The sequence below is a fragment of the Aethalodelphis obliquidens genome, unplaced genomic scaffold (genome assembly GCF_003676395.1).
Source record: "Aethalodelphis obliquidens isolate GAN/ISIS:26980383/991018 unplaced genomic scaffold, ASM367639v1 scaffold2, whole genome shotgun sequence".
Classification (NCBI taxonomy): domain Eukaryota; kingdom Metazoa; phylum Chordata; class Mammalia; order Artiodactyla; family Delphinidae; genus Aethalodelphis; species Aethalodelphis obliquidens.
Window position 1 is genome coordinate 46052211 of NW_020837946.1, and position 16770 is coordinate 46068980.

Sequence of the window (16770 nt, forward strand, 5' to 3'; positions counted from 1 at the left end):
AAGAGATTAAATTATTTTAAGATCTTCAGTTCAATCGTTACACTTGAATAAGCAGATTCAATTTTTAATATCTTTGAAGCTGAGCATTAACGATGTACTTTTTATATATTAGAACTTATGCAGGGTACAAAAAGTTTACAATGTGATAATTTTTTTATAAATTTATTTATTTTTTTTTATTTATTTTTGGCTATGTTGGGTCTTCGTTGCTGCACGTGGGCTTTCTCTAGTTGGGGCAAGCGGGGGCTACTCTTCATTGCGGTGTGCAGGCTTCTCATTGCGGTGGCTTCTCCTGTTGTGGAGCACAGACTCTAGGCGTGTGGCCTTCAGTAGTTGTGGTGCGCAGGCTCAGTAGTTGTGGCACACGGGCTTAGTTGCTCCATGGCATGTGGGATCTTCCCAGACCAGGGCTCAAACCCGTGTTCCCCGCATTGGCAGGCAGATTCCCAACCACTGTACCACCAGGGAAGCCCAATATGATAAATTTTAATCATTTATAAATTAACCTATTAGGATTTGAAGTAACTTAACACAAATAAAATCTCTGGTCTTCATTCTCAAAAAATTACAATCAGGGGAATTAAGTAGGGCCTTTAACAAGAACATGCTATCTGATTCCTGAGATTATGTGTTAGGTAGAATATGGATAGGAGAAAAAGGAATGGCAATTTAGAGAAACTAGCAGATATTTATAAAAATGTAAAATAATGAGCATTCAATGTGAGGAACCAAGAGAAAAAAGAACTATTTATTGGATGCTATGAGTAAAAAAGGAAGTAGCACTAGTTTCCTTTCATTCTCTGAGTCCATAGTTCATTGTTTCATGGGTCTGACATTTTACAGTCTGAATGGAAGTGGCTGAAGATTAACATGTTAATGGTTCCTGGAGGACCATGACTTAGCTGCCTGGGGCCCCTGTTCCTTTACAATGATGACTCAGAAAGTTGAACTCAGGATGTCATGGGTGTAGTCACCAACAGCTGTGGTTCCAATCTTTTTTTTTTTTTTTTTTTTTTTTTAATTTTATTTTATTTTTTTTGCGGTACGCGGGCCTCTCACTGTTGTGGCCTCTCCCGCCGCGGAGCACAGGCTCCGGACACGCAGGCTCAGCGGCCATGGTTCACGGGCCCAGCCGCTCCGCGGCATGTGGGATCCTCCCGGACCAGGGCACGAACCCGTGTCCCCTGCATCGGCAGGCGGACTCCCAACCACTGCGCCACCAGGGAAGCCCTGTGGTTCCAATCTTGAACTAAGCTCAGTTGCTTTTCATTAGAGCACAATCAGAAATTCCTGGGTTTTTTACTTTCGGACTTACTTTACCCACAGAATTACCCTCACTGAGGAGGGAGAAAATTGATCATTACTGGTTCAACATGTTTATTGTACTTAAGTATAAAAACTTTAGCTAATATTTGGAATCATAACTTTCATAGAAACAAAGTTACCTGATTATTTATCTGACACCAGAATGTTATAAATATCTAGCCTCAGGTATATTGAGTATAAATTTTGCTTCTCTTTCCCTCAAGGAAATGACAGTATAGGAATATTTTGTGGGAACTTCCCATACATGGACTAACATTTTGCTCTCCTTTTCTCATACTACAACAGATACTATCAAAAGCAGGAAGTTGAGAAGTTTCCAATATATTTGTCTAATCAGAGACAAAATCTAAGATGGCAACAGACTTTGAGGGGAAATGAGGAAGCAGACTTGACTTTATCTATTGATCTTTAAAATTAAAAAAGGTAAAATAACCTGAATTACATAAGCTATGAATCAAGGTTCTGATTAGAAACCCGTTAGGAAGGTCTCGACTGTCTTTCCAAAATACATATACCTCCTGCCTAAGATGTCATACTCAATATTAATTAATAGATTAATTAGAATTAATAAATTAATTATGTAATCAGGAGATTGATTGATAGACATATAATCAGAGAAGCAACGGTCCTGAAATACCATTTTCTTATCTTACTAAATAATGGATGCCTAGAAGAGCAGATACAAACAGGAGAAAAAACAGAAGCAGCCATAGGTCTTTCTATGTAATTTTCTTTCTAATATGGACAGTAATGATAATAAAGACATAGTTAATATATTCTTTTCTCACACCAAAATTCATTGTATTCCTTTGTTTTTCTTTTTTATTTCCTTCCATTTGGGGCTACTGGCATTAGTAATTGACCAGAATTATATCCTCAGAAATCTCCATTTTGGTTTAGATATATAATGCCAAGTTTATTTATTTATTTATCTATTTATTTATTTTCCTGCTTAAAGGAAAGAAATGAAAACAGCATACTATGAAGATCTTTGCTGTTAAACTGTATTAGATTAAGAAGAGTCCCTGTGGTGAGGAAAGGTGAACTCGTTCAAAGAAATGAGTGCCACCTTCTTTTGACAAAATGTCTTACCAATTTAACGGTAATATCTAGACAAAATAATTCCCCACCTTTTTTCTAAGAGTTTTGTTAGCTATGGGCAATGATATAAGGAAGAATCTTTGGTATTATTTCTTTTATTATGTATTTCTATCTTGTTTTCCTTTGTTCATTGTATTTTTCTTAGTAAAATATATACACTCTCTTTGGACCTTACAAATTTCAGAAATATTTTTACATATTTACATTTCCAGTATTCTTTTTAAAATTAATTAATTAATTAATTAATTTTGGCTGCATTGGGTCTTCATTGCTGCATGTGGGCTTTCTCTAGTTGCAGCAAGCAAGGGCTACTCTTCATTGTGGTGCACGGGCTTCTCACTGCAGTGGCTTCTCTTGTTGCGGAGCACGGGCTCTAGGCATGTGAGCTTCAGTAGTTGCAGCACGTGGGCTCAGTAGTTGTGGCATATGGGCCCTAGCGTGGGCTTCAGCAGTTGCAGCACATGGGCTCAGTAGTTGTGGCGCGTGGGCTCTAGGGCACGTGGGCTTCAGCAGTTGTGGCACACGGGCTCTAGAGTGCAGGCTCAGTAGTTGTGGTACACAGGCTTAGTTGCTCCATGGCATGGGAGATCTTCCTGGACCAGGACTTGAACCTGTGTCCTCTGCATTGGCAGGCAGATTCTTAACCACTGTGCCACCAGGGAACTCCCTACATTTCCACTAAACTTTATAATTATCTTTTTACTCTCCCGCTCTCTCTTATTGCTTCTCAATTTTCCTTCTCCACATCCAGTTCTCTCACTCTTCTCTCTTAGCTAGTAATAAGAATTAATATTCCCTATTATTATTTAGAGGGAGATTATTTTTCCTCTTAAAAATATAAACACAAAAGTTTAAAAAATAATTGGTGAGTTTCTTGACTTACTTTACTTATAGAACTTTAGTCCAAAACAGAGAATAAAAATCCCCTACTTATGATTTGATGAATTGCTAATTTCTAGAGAATGTAAATAATCTGAAATTCACTTTAGGGGAAAAAAGAAAGAAGAAGATATTTATGAAAATAGTGGGTCTTTCTTAAGCTTGCAGTTGCCCTTTTTTGGGATGGTCACAATTCCTGTGTTTGAGTTGATGCTCTGTCAATATGCAAATGTAAGACTTTGGAGAGAAAAAATTAGTTTCAGGGCTTCAGTGTCCTCATTAAAAAACGTAGGATATTCTAGATACTTATCCCTGTAGTTTTTTGGGTTTTTTGTTTTGTTTTTTTGCAGTACGCGGGCCTCTCACTGTTGTGGCCTCTCCTGTTGCGGAGCACAGGCTCCGGACGCGCAGGCTCAGCGGCCATGGCTCACGGGCCCAGCCGCTCCGCAGCATGTGGGATCTTCCTGGACCGGGGCACGAACCCGTGTCCCCTGCATCGGCAGGCGGATTCTCAACCACTGCGCCACCAGGGAAGCCCTCCCTGTAGTCTTTTAAATCTCTAGCAGTATATAATTCTATGACATTGCCCTTCACTTCAGCTTTTTTAAATTTTTTAAATAAACTTAGTTTACCTATGTTGTATGCTATTTGGTGTAACATGAAGATATTCACTTTTTTCTCCTGACATAGCTATTTCTTTTCTCTGGGATTTTTTTTTTTTTTTTAAGTTTTCTTTCTCATAGTATTACAAATGACAAGAAATTAGACCTACACAGTAAACAGCTTTTAACATTTCATTCCTAGAGGAAACTTCCCTGCTTTATAAAATCATACCTAACAACCACTTCATATCCAAAAGAGAGAGAGAGTAAAACTTTTTTATCAGTGCAATTGTCACAATCTAAAATACAGATAAATGTTGTGATTTGACATATTTGCTAACATTAAAGAATTCCACATTAAGCAGTTCTCCAGAAATATGACTTCCTGTAACAAGAGCCAAATCCAATAGATGTTTCCTGAAGGATTGGCCAATCTTTTAGTAAACATGATTAGAGTGAATAGTCTGCAACTATTTGGGGAGGCTTGTTTTTGTTGTTGTTTTTGTTGTATTTTACTGTGTTCCAATATTAATTTACTTACCAGGTTCAGAATGTTTTGCTTCATTGTTTCCCATATTTTATCATTAGTCTGGGTGTAGTTTTAGAATATAATCTGAAAATCTGACTTTTATAAAGCAAAACATCAGGCATTATTTTAAGGGCAAAATAATTTTTTTGATATTTATTTATTTGTTTATTTATTTGGTTGCACCAGGTCTTAGTTGTGGCAGCCGGGCTTCTTAGTTGCGGCAGGCAGGCTCCTTAGTTGAGGCAGGCAGGCTCCTTAGTTGTAGCTCCCAGGCTCCTTAGTTGTGGCATGTGAACTCTTAATTGCAGCATGCATGTGGGATTTAGTTCCCTGACCAGCGTTCAAATCCAGGCCCCCTGCACTGGGAGTGTGGAGACTTATCCACTGTGGTACCAGGAAAGTCCCAAAATAATTTTAATGATAAGAAAAGGGGATTCTGACCTGAGCATTATAGTAATGATATTATTTTCCCATCCTCCAAGCATTCTCCAATCAAAAATGCTGAAAAAGTTGGTTAATAGCCAGTTTGTGAAATAAAAACAGCAGAATAACTGTCAGGTTACACATTTGGCTGCTAGAAGGCAAAATCCATAGCATGAGTAGCTTAAATATGAGGCCATTTACTAGTTCACATTATACAAAGTACAGAGGATGCTTCAAGATTTGTTAATTCAACACAGATCTAAGTGCTTTCCATCTTTTTATTTCCATCACTAACAGCAGGTCATCCTTATCTAGGGATAGTTCTCAACATTACAAGATGATTGCTTCAGTCATAGGCATCACATACAGACAAAACAAGTGGAAGGAAATATTATGTGCCCTCCCATGTGGCTCCATTTAGAATAAGGACCTTTTTCAAAAGTTCCCCAGCCCTGGAAGATAGCATACTTCCTTTCTCATCTCATTGGTCAGAGATTTATGAAATAGAAATATCTAAACCAATGTCTGTAAGGGAAATGGAATCACCATGATTAATGTAGATTAATGAAGAGTTTATTATTTATGAATTTATTCCTTAGGTGGGCATAGGCTATCCTTCCCTGAGAACTGGACATATGAACATATTCAGTTCATCTATCAATGAAAAGTGACAGAATTGTTGTTGCATAAGCAAATGAGATGACTGAAACAACACCTTACAAAGTTTAAAAAAAAAAAAGACAAAAATATATCCATAATCTCACTGACCTAATTTCCCTTATTAAAGCATATTTTTCTGTATAAACACCAATTTTTGCTTAGTTTATCTTAAAGTGTACATATATTTTTGTATACAGCTTTTAAAATTCATATTACCATGATTAATCCCCTCTTAATCTTCTAGTCATTATCATTACCAATTTAACTTTGTATAATATTACACCTGGTGGATGGATGTGCTGCCATATCTAATAATTGTCAATGTTGCATACCTACATTGTTTAAAAATGTAATATTTCTATTCTTAAAAAGATTGTGCATTTAGTCATTTTCATATTTTTAAATTCCCAAGTGTCATATCAGTACCTTAAAGTATCATCTATGTTTTTTAACAAAGAAAGTACACATTTAGGAAAAATTTTTAGTTGACAATTAAATAATAAGCCACTTATATACTTCCCCTTGCCAACACTACTCAAAGTCCTGCCTTTTTTGTCCTTTATCTCTGTCCAATTGATAAAATCCAACTCTGAATCCTTCAAAAGTTTAATTCCTGAATCTGGAGGGAAAGAGCACTGAATTTTGAAGGCACAAATTACTATGAATTTATAGTTTGGGATTCCAGCAGCCCATAATCCTTTAAGATTTTCGATACGCCATTTTATTTTACCTGGAGAAAATGGCAAACCCTCACATTTTTAAAAATCCATTATTTCTTGACATTTTGAACAGAAAATCTCTGCCTCTTCTTCACATAGAAAATTGAATCACAGCAAGAAAATCTTCAATTTTCTTTTATTTATTTATTTATTTAATTATTTATTTATTTATGGCTGCGTTGGATCTTCATCGCTGCGCATGGGCTTTCTCTAGTTGTGGCAAGCAGGGGCTACTCTTCGTTGCAGGGCATGGGCTTCTCATTACGGTGGCTTCTCTTGTCACAGAGCACGGGCTCTAGGTGTGTGGGCTTCCGTAGTTGCAGCACATGGGCTCAGTAGTTACAGCACACGGGCTTAGTTGCTCCATGGTATGTGAGATCTTCCTGGACCAGGGCTTGAACCCGTGTCCTCTGCATTGGCAGGCAGATTCTTAACCACTGCACCACCAGGGAAGTCTGAAAATCTTCAACTTTCTGTCTACTCTTCAACAGCTCCATCATAACACACACACACACACACACACACACACACACACACACACACACACAGCCCTGAAAAATGTGTCCTATTTCTCTCCCCACAGAGAAAACCTCATTTCAATGGAAGTTACTCTTTTCTTCAGGCCAAGGTTAGACCCTCTTTACTTGTGTCCAGGATCTCAGTCTCTATTTATTTTATTTTTAGCTTTTGTCTCTTCCTCTCTAGTGGCAGAATTATATTAAACTAAGCCCTCCACAAAAGTATCCCTCAAACACCCTCTCTTACTTTCCAGCATAGATTTATAAAATGATATCCTCAATTGCTGTTTTCACAGCCTTTGTTCCAATTCCTTCCTCAGGTCACCAGTTGCTGCCCCCCCCCACTGTACCAAATTTTATTTTGCAGTGTGCAAGGGTACTGACAATGCCACTGTCACTAAACCCCATGCATGTTTTTTAACTCTTGTACTTGAACCCTCTGTGCTCTAGATATTGTCAACTTGTGCCAATGTTATGAAGTATTCACTTCCTTAGCATCTATGTCACTACAGCCTCCCAGGTTTCCTTTTGTTTCCCTGTCTATTTCTTAATCTTCTTCTTAGACCTATTTCCCTCATCCTTGTTCTCCACAGTTCACTTATAGGGTGTTCCTTCCCCATCTTCACACTCACCTTATAGAGTCACTGTCAGGATTATGTGAATTAATATTTGCACAATCATTCAGAAAAACACCTGCTTCATATCACATGCTACCTAAGTACTTGTTAATCAAATCAACCTCAGCACTCCACAGAGTAATTTTCATTTTTATCTTGATTCTCACATTTCTGTCTCTACAGAGATGTCTACCCTGAGCTCCATGTCTACATATTGAGCTTCTTATTTCGTGGCTCCAATGAGTATCTTACAAATACTTAAAACTCTCCTGCTTTGGATGAAAATATTTATTTAAATCTATTACAGTTAGTAATACATAATCATAGTAAAATTTTACCTATGATTCATACTATCTCAATAATACCAAATAGAATGCTTACTTTTTTATTGAGATATATTTGACATATAACATTGTGTGAATTTAAAGTGCATGATGTGTAGATTTGATATATTTATACATAACAATATGATTATCACCATAGCATTGGCTAATACCTTTATCACATCACATAATTATCATTTCTTTTTTTGTGGTAGGAACAATTAAGATCTAGTCTCCTAGCAACTTTGATGTTTATAATACAGTACTGTTGTCTATAATCACTATGCTGTGCATTAGCTCTCCACGACTTATTTATCTACTGGCTATAAGTCTGTGCCCTTAAACAACATCTCCCCAATTTCCCCATCCCTCAGGCTCTAGTAACCACCACAGAATGCTTACTTTAGATTTATACAGATATATCACTTAGATGAAAACCAAACTACATTTTTTTCTAAATGGCATCAAACACAAATTAAATAGACAATTTCTGGATGGTTTTATTGTTAACATTTTTTGTATTTTTCTCATTGTAAAGATGGGAAAAATAAAATTTCTAGGTACCTAGAACTTATAAGCTTATTATAGTCTTAAAGTTATATTAAAAGAATATACTATAGATATTTTTGAATGAAAAATTAAATTTGTATCATAAAATTATAACTAAATTGTTGCAAAATACACATAGAAAAAATTCCTTAAATACATTTACTTTTCTGTTATTGACTTTTTTAAATAAAAAGATATTGACCATTATGTCAAATATGGTGATAATAAAATATATCACATTTTAATTATGTGTCATAAAACAAGACTCATTTAGATGAAATAAACAACACATATAATAAGACCTCAAGGGCACAATTGGAATTCCTTGATAGACTATGGAGTATTATAGAGAACATACAGTCATGAGCTAAGGCAGAGACTAGAATGTAAACAACTAAGATCACCGGGTTGCGGGGGGCTGTTGGTGGTGGGATGAATTGGGAGATTGGGATTGACATGTATACACTAATATGTATAAAATAGATAACTAATAAGAACCTGCTGTATAAAAAATAAATAAATAAATTTTTTTAAAAAAAGAACAACTAAGATCATCATTGCAGCCTCTCTAGTGAGCTCTTGTTATTTGGCCCTCTCTGGAAGTCTACACCACACCTCTCTCTATAGACCAGCAAATCATCTGACTCTGTGTATATGTCTACCCCTTGGCAAGTCAGCAGTGGCCAGATGCTAATGTGACTTCATTATTATCCATTCAGTAGGAGTTTGGAGAGCTGACTTTATGAGTAGAGAATATGGGCAGGTTTTCTTAGAAGTAAGGGTGGAGAAAAGGAAGAAATAATTAGTTGAATACTTATTGTCATCTCTAGTAGAGGATTAAGTTATAATTGAAGTCCATTATGTTCCCTCTCATTCATACAGTTTTAAATAATTTTTTTTTAGTTTTAAATAATTTTAGTTTATACATTTGCTTTATTTTTCTCCAGTGACTTTTTACTTTCTTTTTTGCAGAACTCTTAATTCATTGATTTGTTCTATAAACATTTATTGAGCTCCTATTAGATACCAGAAAGAACAGATATAATTGCCGCTTTTAAGGACAGAGAAAACAGATAGTAAGCAAATGTGTTATATAGGGATAAGTGCAGTGATTTAAAAAAAACATGAAAGGGAATGGAACATAATCATGGAGCTATTTTGTCTCAGTGTTCAAGGCAGGATTCTGAAAAGACTCCATTTGTGCAGAGATTTGATACAGAACCAATATATCCATAGCATTTATGAGATTGAATCAGAGCATGATTCCAGAGGTGGAGAGGTAAGGAAGACCCTGTGAGTAGGAATTTACCACAGAATTTCCTCTCTGCTGCAGTTGGGAGTGTCTCTACATCCTTTTCCATAAGAGTAATCATAACTTCTCATTTTCCTAATATCTTGTGGCAAATGGTACATACTTAGTTTTCAGGCCCTTAGGATAATTTAATAAACTTTATTATGCAAAATTATGAAAAAAATCCAATCTTAAAATAAAACTTTTCATAGCCCAGAAAACTAACTGGCTGAGTAAAAATTATTCTCTAATTTCAAGTTATAAGGACTGACATACAGTGCAGTGCTTTCTGGTCTGGAACATATGATTTGTGATTACAGTTAAGGAATGAAGCAGAGAAGGGATTAGGCAGTGAGGGTCTGTTTTACCTGCCAAGTCTTTCCTTCTTGTTGTGAACTTTAAAAGACACCTTCCTAGAAGAGATTATACAGAACAATTTTCTCAGAACACATCCCCTCTTAGTAAATAACAACAAAAACCCACCAAAAGCACATAAATTGAGAGAACTGGATACTAAGCATCCTTATAGTATAGGTGATTCTACATTTCCTATAGGAATGTGGCAGGCCATGGCCAGTCCTGCCTCAGGCTTAATTTTTAAGCAACAAGAAATAGAACAGGGTAGTCTGTAATTGTGCAGAAAGAAAAGAATCGGCTTACACATTAAAAAGCAAACTCTAGGGCTGATGTATCTCTTCCCACAGCCTAATGACAAAAGGGAAGTGACCCTTGCTTCTGAAACAAATCTACTCACCAAGTTTAGAGATACTTTCTTAAGAAACTAGGAGGGCTCCTGCTATGAACTGAATTGTGTCCCTCCCACCCCAAATTCATATGTTGAAACCATAATCCCCCATATGATTGTATTTGGACATAAGACTTTTAGGAGATAATTAATGTTAAAATGAGGTCATAAGAGTGGTGTCCTAATCTGACAGGATTGGTGACCTTATAGAAGAGGAAGGGAGAGAGATCCTTCTCTCTATGTATGCACACACAGAAGAAGGGCCACTTGAGGACATAGAGAGAAGGTGGTTTCTGCAAGCCAAGAAGAAAGCTCTCTCCAGGAGCCTGATTCTGCCAATGCCTTGGTCTTGGACTTCCCTCCAGAACTGTGAGAAATTTGTTTCTGTTGTTTAAGCCATCTAGTTCATGGTATCATCTTTTGGCAGCCATAGTAGACTAAGATAGCTCCTGTGAGCTTTATCCACAAAATCACTTGTATCCTTACCTGACAAAGATCCATTTCAAGCCGTGTTGGCTGGTTGGAAGTGATAGGAAAGAAAAACTACCTTGAACGAGGTCTAATTCAGCATTCTTGCCAGACCTCAAACCTGGACTAGGTCATTGATGATTGCCTACCTTAAGCATTGAGGCTCTTTCACTCATTTTTTACTAGCTGGCCTATCAACATAAACTTCCTTTATAATATTGCATGCTCAGAGTTCCAAAAAACTTACGCTGCCAACATGCTTTGGAGCATGGTTCCATTCTATGATGACTGCCTTAATCAAATCTGTAGTGTCTTTTTCAAATTTTGACTTAACCATTTTTATTACAACAAATCACACTAATCAATCCACAGAGGAATGTGTAAATATAATTTTTAATAATATTTAAATTTTCTTTTACCAAAACTTTTTTTTAATTTGACAGTATAAAGCAATAACTAAGGCATTTGCTTTAGAATTAGTACATCTGCACAATCACTTGCAAGCTGTTTTCTTAGAAAAGTTATTTTATCATTTTGAACCACTATTTGTTTTCTCTATCAAATGAGGATAAGTTAACAACATTATCTTAGACAGAGTGTGAAATATAAATGAGAAAGAAATAATAATTAAGGCTCATTATTGGAAACTGCTTTTCACATTATGATTTATTATCATTAAAGTGACAAACTGTAATTTCACCACCCCACGGTAAAAACAAAACATAAGGTGGCTTAAAAGCAGGCATCTAGAGAGAAAATCTAAACAAAGACTTAATCTACAATATGAAAATTTATCCCAGATATTTCAAGAGCTGACTATAATTACATGTTTGAAATGGGGCTTAAATAAAATAGGAATTTGCTCTTTTCAACTCTAGTCTTTAGCCAAGATTTTTTAAAATGCGTGTATATGTGGTTTCTATTTCTTCTAAAGTTTGGGAGAAAAAGAGAAAATATGTTACTTAACAGATTTTTCAAGTACCTCTTTTAGATGTTCCCTTGTGTAGACTTCTTCTAATCTGTTCATTCAGGCTTTGACTGATGGGTGAACTTCTGTATCCTCTTCCCAGGTATGAGAGGCAAACACCTAAGTTTTCTAAGGTTTATGACCTATTCCCTTCTCTAATATGGTTCTCTAAGGCTTGGGCCAAAAACCAGCTACCCATATATATGGATAGAGTGATGTGGAAATATTTACACAGTAGTAAATATAATTACTAATGAAGTGTAGAGCTAAAGCTAGGAATAGAAAACATTTCGGCAACTTACTGAATCAAAAATTACAGTAATGATCACAGTAAAAACTTATATTGGTCAGTTAATTGTACTTGTAGGATTAGCAAACCAGAGAAATCAATTATTTTGAGAAATCAATTTTTATCCCGTAGTTCCCACGGTGATATTGCCTAATCATCGTCTTCAAGTCACAATAAAGGTATATTGCAAAAAGAAATAAACAGAGAGAGACTAAGTGATTAATACATTTAATTATAGTTTCCTGCATTGGATTTGGTCTCTATTCCACAAATCTTGTTTATTTTAACAGTGCTTTGAGATCCTATCCTTCCTCTGTCACTTACTAGCCACCTGGGCATATGAGGTTGGAAAACAAACCATGCAACTCTAATATAAATTCAGTATACCTGCCCCACTGGCTACACAGCATTATTATCAAGATTCAGTAACCTGGGGCTTCTCTGGTGGCGCAGTGGTTAAGAATTGCCCTGCCAATGCAGGGGTCACGGGTTCGAGCCCTGGACCGGGAAGATCCCACATACTGCGGAGCAAATAAGACCATGCGCCACAACTACTGAGCCTGCGCTCTAGAGCCCGCGAGCCACAATTACTGAGCCCGTGTGCCACAACTACTGAAGCCCACGTACCTAGAGCCCGTGCTCTGCAACAAGAGAACCCACCACAATGAGAAGCCTGTTCACCGCAACGAAGAGCAGCCCCCTCTCGCCACAACTTGAGAAAGCCCGCACCCAGCAACAAAGACCCAACACAGCCAAAAATTTAAATAAATTAAAAAAAAAGATACCGTAACCTAATAGGTAAGAAACCACTTCAAAAAAAAAAAAATCATTACAAAATACAAATGTTTTATAATGATATATCTTTGTACTTCTATTATCATTCTTAAAATAAATGTGGTGAATATACCATACAGCCAGAGCCTCAGGAAATTTGATCTTAATTTTAATTGTAGGTCATAGATAAATAATCCTGATACCAAAATAGTGCTTATAGTGATGACTCAATGCCTCAGTAATGTGAGATGGGGGGGGAGGGGGAGGGGGGGAGGGGGGGAGTTAATAAAGAGATAAGGCTCTGTACTGACTTGTTAGAATTTGCTATGTGGCAAACGTGCAGTTACACAGCCTTAGATCTCTCTTGGGAAACTGCCCAAACATTTGTATTTCCACAATGTATTTATTTAGAAAAATACTCTTTTCCTGAGAAAAATCTGGCTCTCAAATCTCTCACTGAGATTATGCAATTTCAGTAACTCTATTCAGGAACAAGTGTTGGAAGTCTAGTGAGAAATATATTTAACAAAAATCCATTTCCAGACTCTAATTGTTGTGAATATTTGGGAATTTTCAGTTGAAAATACTACTTATAAAAAATGAACTTCAAAACATTAAAAAAAAAAAATAGAAAATTGTAAGAATACCGATAGGGCTTTTTGTCTTCCTCCCTTTACTGTAGATTTATTCTCATGTTACCTTTCTTCATTCATTATCCTTGTTGTTAGGGCACTGCAAACTCACCCAAAATGAGAAACAGCCAAGAAAGCACGAAGGTTAGAGATAAAGACAGGCACTAGGTTTTAGTGGGCAGCCCCCGCAGGGTTCAGCCAAATTGAGTGGAGGGAAGTATTAAACACCAAGAGGATAACAACATTGCCACTGCTGAGCAGAAAATTGGAATTATTTTTCAAGTTACATTTTTCCTTTTTTTTTGGTTGTCAGGTTTTGTCTCTCCTGTCTTTCATTGCTACACTGCAAATAAATAAGCAGCCAACATGAAATTTCTTTTAGACGTGGCAAAGTACTCATTGAACTTAGAGATTAATAGTAAAATTTTAAAAAAGAAAAAGTTTAGTGATATGTGATAAGGAAAATCTGAACTAGGAAGTTTAAATTATATAAGCACCATGATGATAATATACACGTAAACACAACATGTGATTTTTCCAGATAAATTTATAAGATGATAAAATAACAAGAGTGTACCCCAAAACTAATGATAAAATAGAGTAATAACTGCCTACATGTTGTTATATGCCTTTCCCAAAATGATGTATTAGAAATTTAATGCTGGGGACTTCCCTGGTGGTGCAGTGGTTAAGAATCTGCCTGCCAATGCAGGGGACATGGGTTTGATCCCTGGTCCAGGAAGATCCCACGTGCAGCGGAGCAACTAAGCCCATGCTCCACAACTACTGAGCCTGCACTCTAGAGCCCATGAGCCACAACTGCTAAAGCCCATGCACTCTAGGGCCCGCATGCCACAACTACTGAGCCCACGTGCTGCAATTACTGAAGCCTGCACGCCTAGAGCCCGTGCTCCACAACAAGAGAAGCTGCCTCAATGAGAAAGCCTGCGCACTGCAACGAAGAGTAGCCCCCGCTCGCAGCAACTAGAGAAAGCCCGCACGCAGCAACGAAGACCCAACACAGCCAAAATTAAAAAAAAAAAAAAAAGAAAGAAATTTAATGCTATCCTTCCAGCCTACTGTTGGTCTCTTCCATTACCTGTGAGCTTTTTGCTCTGAATCCTGCCACAAGTTCTCATCCACATCAACATCCATTGCCATTTCCTTTGAGTTGTTCTCACCAAAGCCAAATTGCCAACATATTTCTAGTTCCAATGGACTTGGATTCTTAGAAAAACATTCATTTTACATTAAGATCTGTACTGCCTCATCTTACAACTTGTAGCCCAAGAAACCTCCCATACCTAACCAAATTATCACAAAAATGTCTCTCAGTTTGGGCCTAAGGTCTTTACAAATCAGTGCTATATTTTCAATTGTTTAGATTTTCAGAGTCTGAGATGACATTCTCAACAAAGAATAAGCTCAATATAGCTCAACAAAGAATAAGCAAAATATTTTGCTTCCGTTTTTACAGTACACCCAAAATGATGTCAAAGATTACTTAAAATGATTACAATAGCTAAAATTTATTGTATTAGTCATCAATCTAATGACCTTTCCATTTAATCCTCACACCCTCTGAAATAGGTTTTAGTAAAATACCCAGTCTATAAATGAGTAAATAGAGGCAAAGAGAGGATAAATATATTGTCAAATTCACATAAGTAGTAAGGTACAGAACTGGTATTTGAAGTTTTACAGTCTGTACTAGGTTACTAGAACTGCCATAAACAAAGTATGACAGACTGGGTAGCTTAAACAACAGAAATGTATTTCCTTTCAGTTCTGGAGGCTAGAGTTTGAGATCAAGGTGTCAACAGGATTTATTTCTTCTAAGGCCTCTCTCCTGGGTTTATAGGTAGTCAGTCTTTCTCTGTGTCTGCTTTCTCTTTTTTTTTAATAAAGACACCAGTCATAAGACCCACCCCAATGACTTCATTTATCCTTAATTATCTATTCAAAGGCCTTGTCTCCAAATACAGTCACATTCTGATGTACTAGGGGTTAAGACGTTAACATATGAATTTGGAGAGGACACAGTTCAGCTCATATCACAGTGTTAATCCAGATCCCTCCTCTTAACCACTAAACATGCAAAAGGAAGGGAGGGATGGAGGAGAAAAGGAAGGGAGGAAGGGGCGAGGGAGGGAGGGAGGGAGGGAGAGAGATGTTACTTAGGGCATTACTTGGATTGATTTGATGGCTCTTGGTTTCCATATGGGATATAGCCACCTCTACCACAGTAATATACTTGTCAAGCAAACCAGAATAACCTTCAAGGCAGCTGGAGGTAGGGTGCTTTCTAGACAGTGCTGAGACAGATTGACCAATTCTTGGGACAGCAGCTTGGTATGGTGATGTGACCTTGAGCTCTGAAGTTACACAGATATAGGTGCAAATATTAGCTCTGTTTCATTCTACTTGGAAAAATTATATTCCCTTTCTAAGCTTCAGTTTTCTTAACATGGATGTAATATTTCATATAGGATAGGATTTTTAAGAGTATTATAGTTGATGTGAAGTTCATAGATGAGCTCATATCCTCAACAAGTGAAAACCTCAAAGTTCTTCATTTTTCCTTTCCATTTTTGCTCCTCACTTACTAGATTCACACAGACCACTTGCCTTTCTTTCACATACCCTCTCAAGAATATTAATATCATAAATAAATAGTGAAGTAATAAATAATACATTTCTTTCACCTAATTACCTCTTTTCTAAGCACACCTACTCACCATCTCTTTTGATTGGATTTAAGTAATCACCCTGTCTTCTTTCTTTGAGTTGCAAATTACCTATCACTTAAGCAAAATTTTACAAATAGCAATCTACTCTATTCATTTTACATTTTCTTTGAAAATTTTCTTTTTAAACAAATTTTTCAATTAAAATATTTTATACTTCCAGAAAAGTGGAATAAGCAATACAAAAGACACAATTAGAAAAATAAATGTGGATAAATGGACATTCCATCACATTGATTCTAATGTCTTTATATTTTGGTGGGATTGGTAGAAATAAATAAAACTGTATGGATATATCTAATGATCCATATTGTAACCTAATTTTAATTCACAAAGTTTATCCATATTAATTCATTTATTTATCCTCATGTCAGTCATTATTTTGGGTATTGAACATAGAATTGTGAATGTTATGCTAAGAATGGAAAATGCTTTAGTGATGGAGAGACAGTGACTATATATGCAAATAAATATGTAAGTGGTGATAAGTGCTATTCCAAAAACAAAGCAAGTCATTACTTTTAGGAATGTAAAATGGTGCAGCTGCTTTGGAAAACAGTTTGGCAGTTCCTCAAATGACTAAACAGAACTATCATATGATCCAATAATTT

At 36.5% G+C, this 16770-nt stretch overlaps 1 protein-coding gene across 5 annotated transcripts in view; it reads left to right on the forward strand.

Annotated features, from left to right (window-relative positions):
* TFPI (tissue factor pathway inhibitor) overlaps window positions 1-16770 on the forward strand; it is a 69809-nt gene that overhangs the window by 8598 nt on the left and 44441 nt on the right. Inside the window, exon 2 of one of the 5 annotated variants that reach the window (XM_027126219.1) lies at window positions 1612-1749. The exons of 3 other annotated variants lie outside the window; for them this stretch is intronic. The gene's annotated coding sequence lies outside the window, so the exon portion shown is untranslated. Of the gene's footprint in view, window positions 1-1611; window positions 1750-10475; window positions 10652-16770 lie in introns of all 5 variants that reach the window. One more of the 5 variants, XM_027126229.1, reaches the window with a different exon arrangement.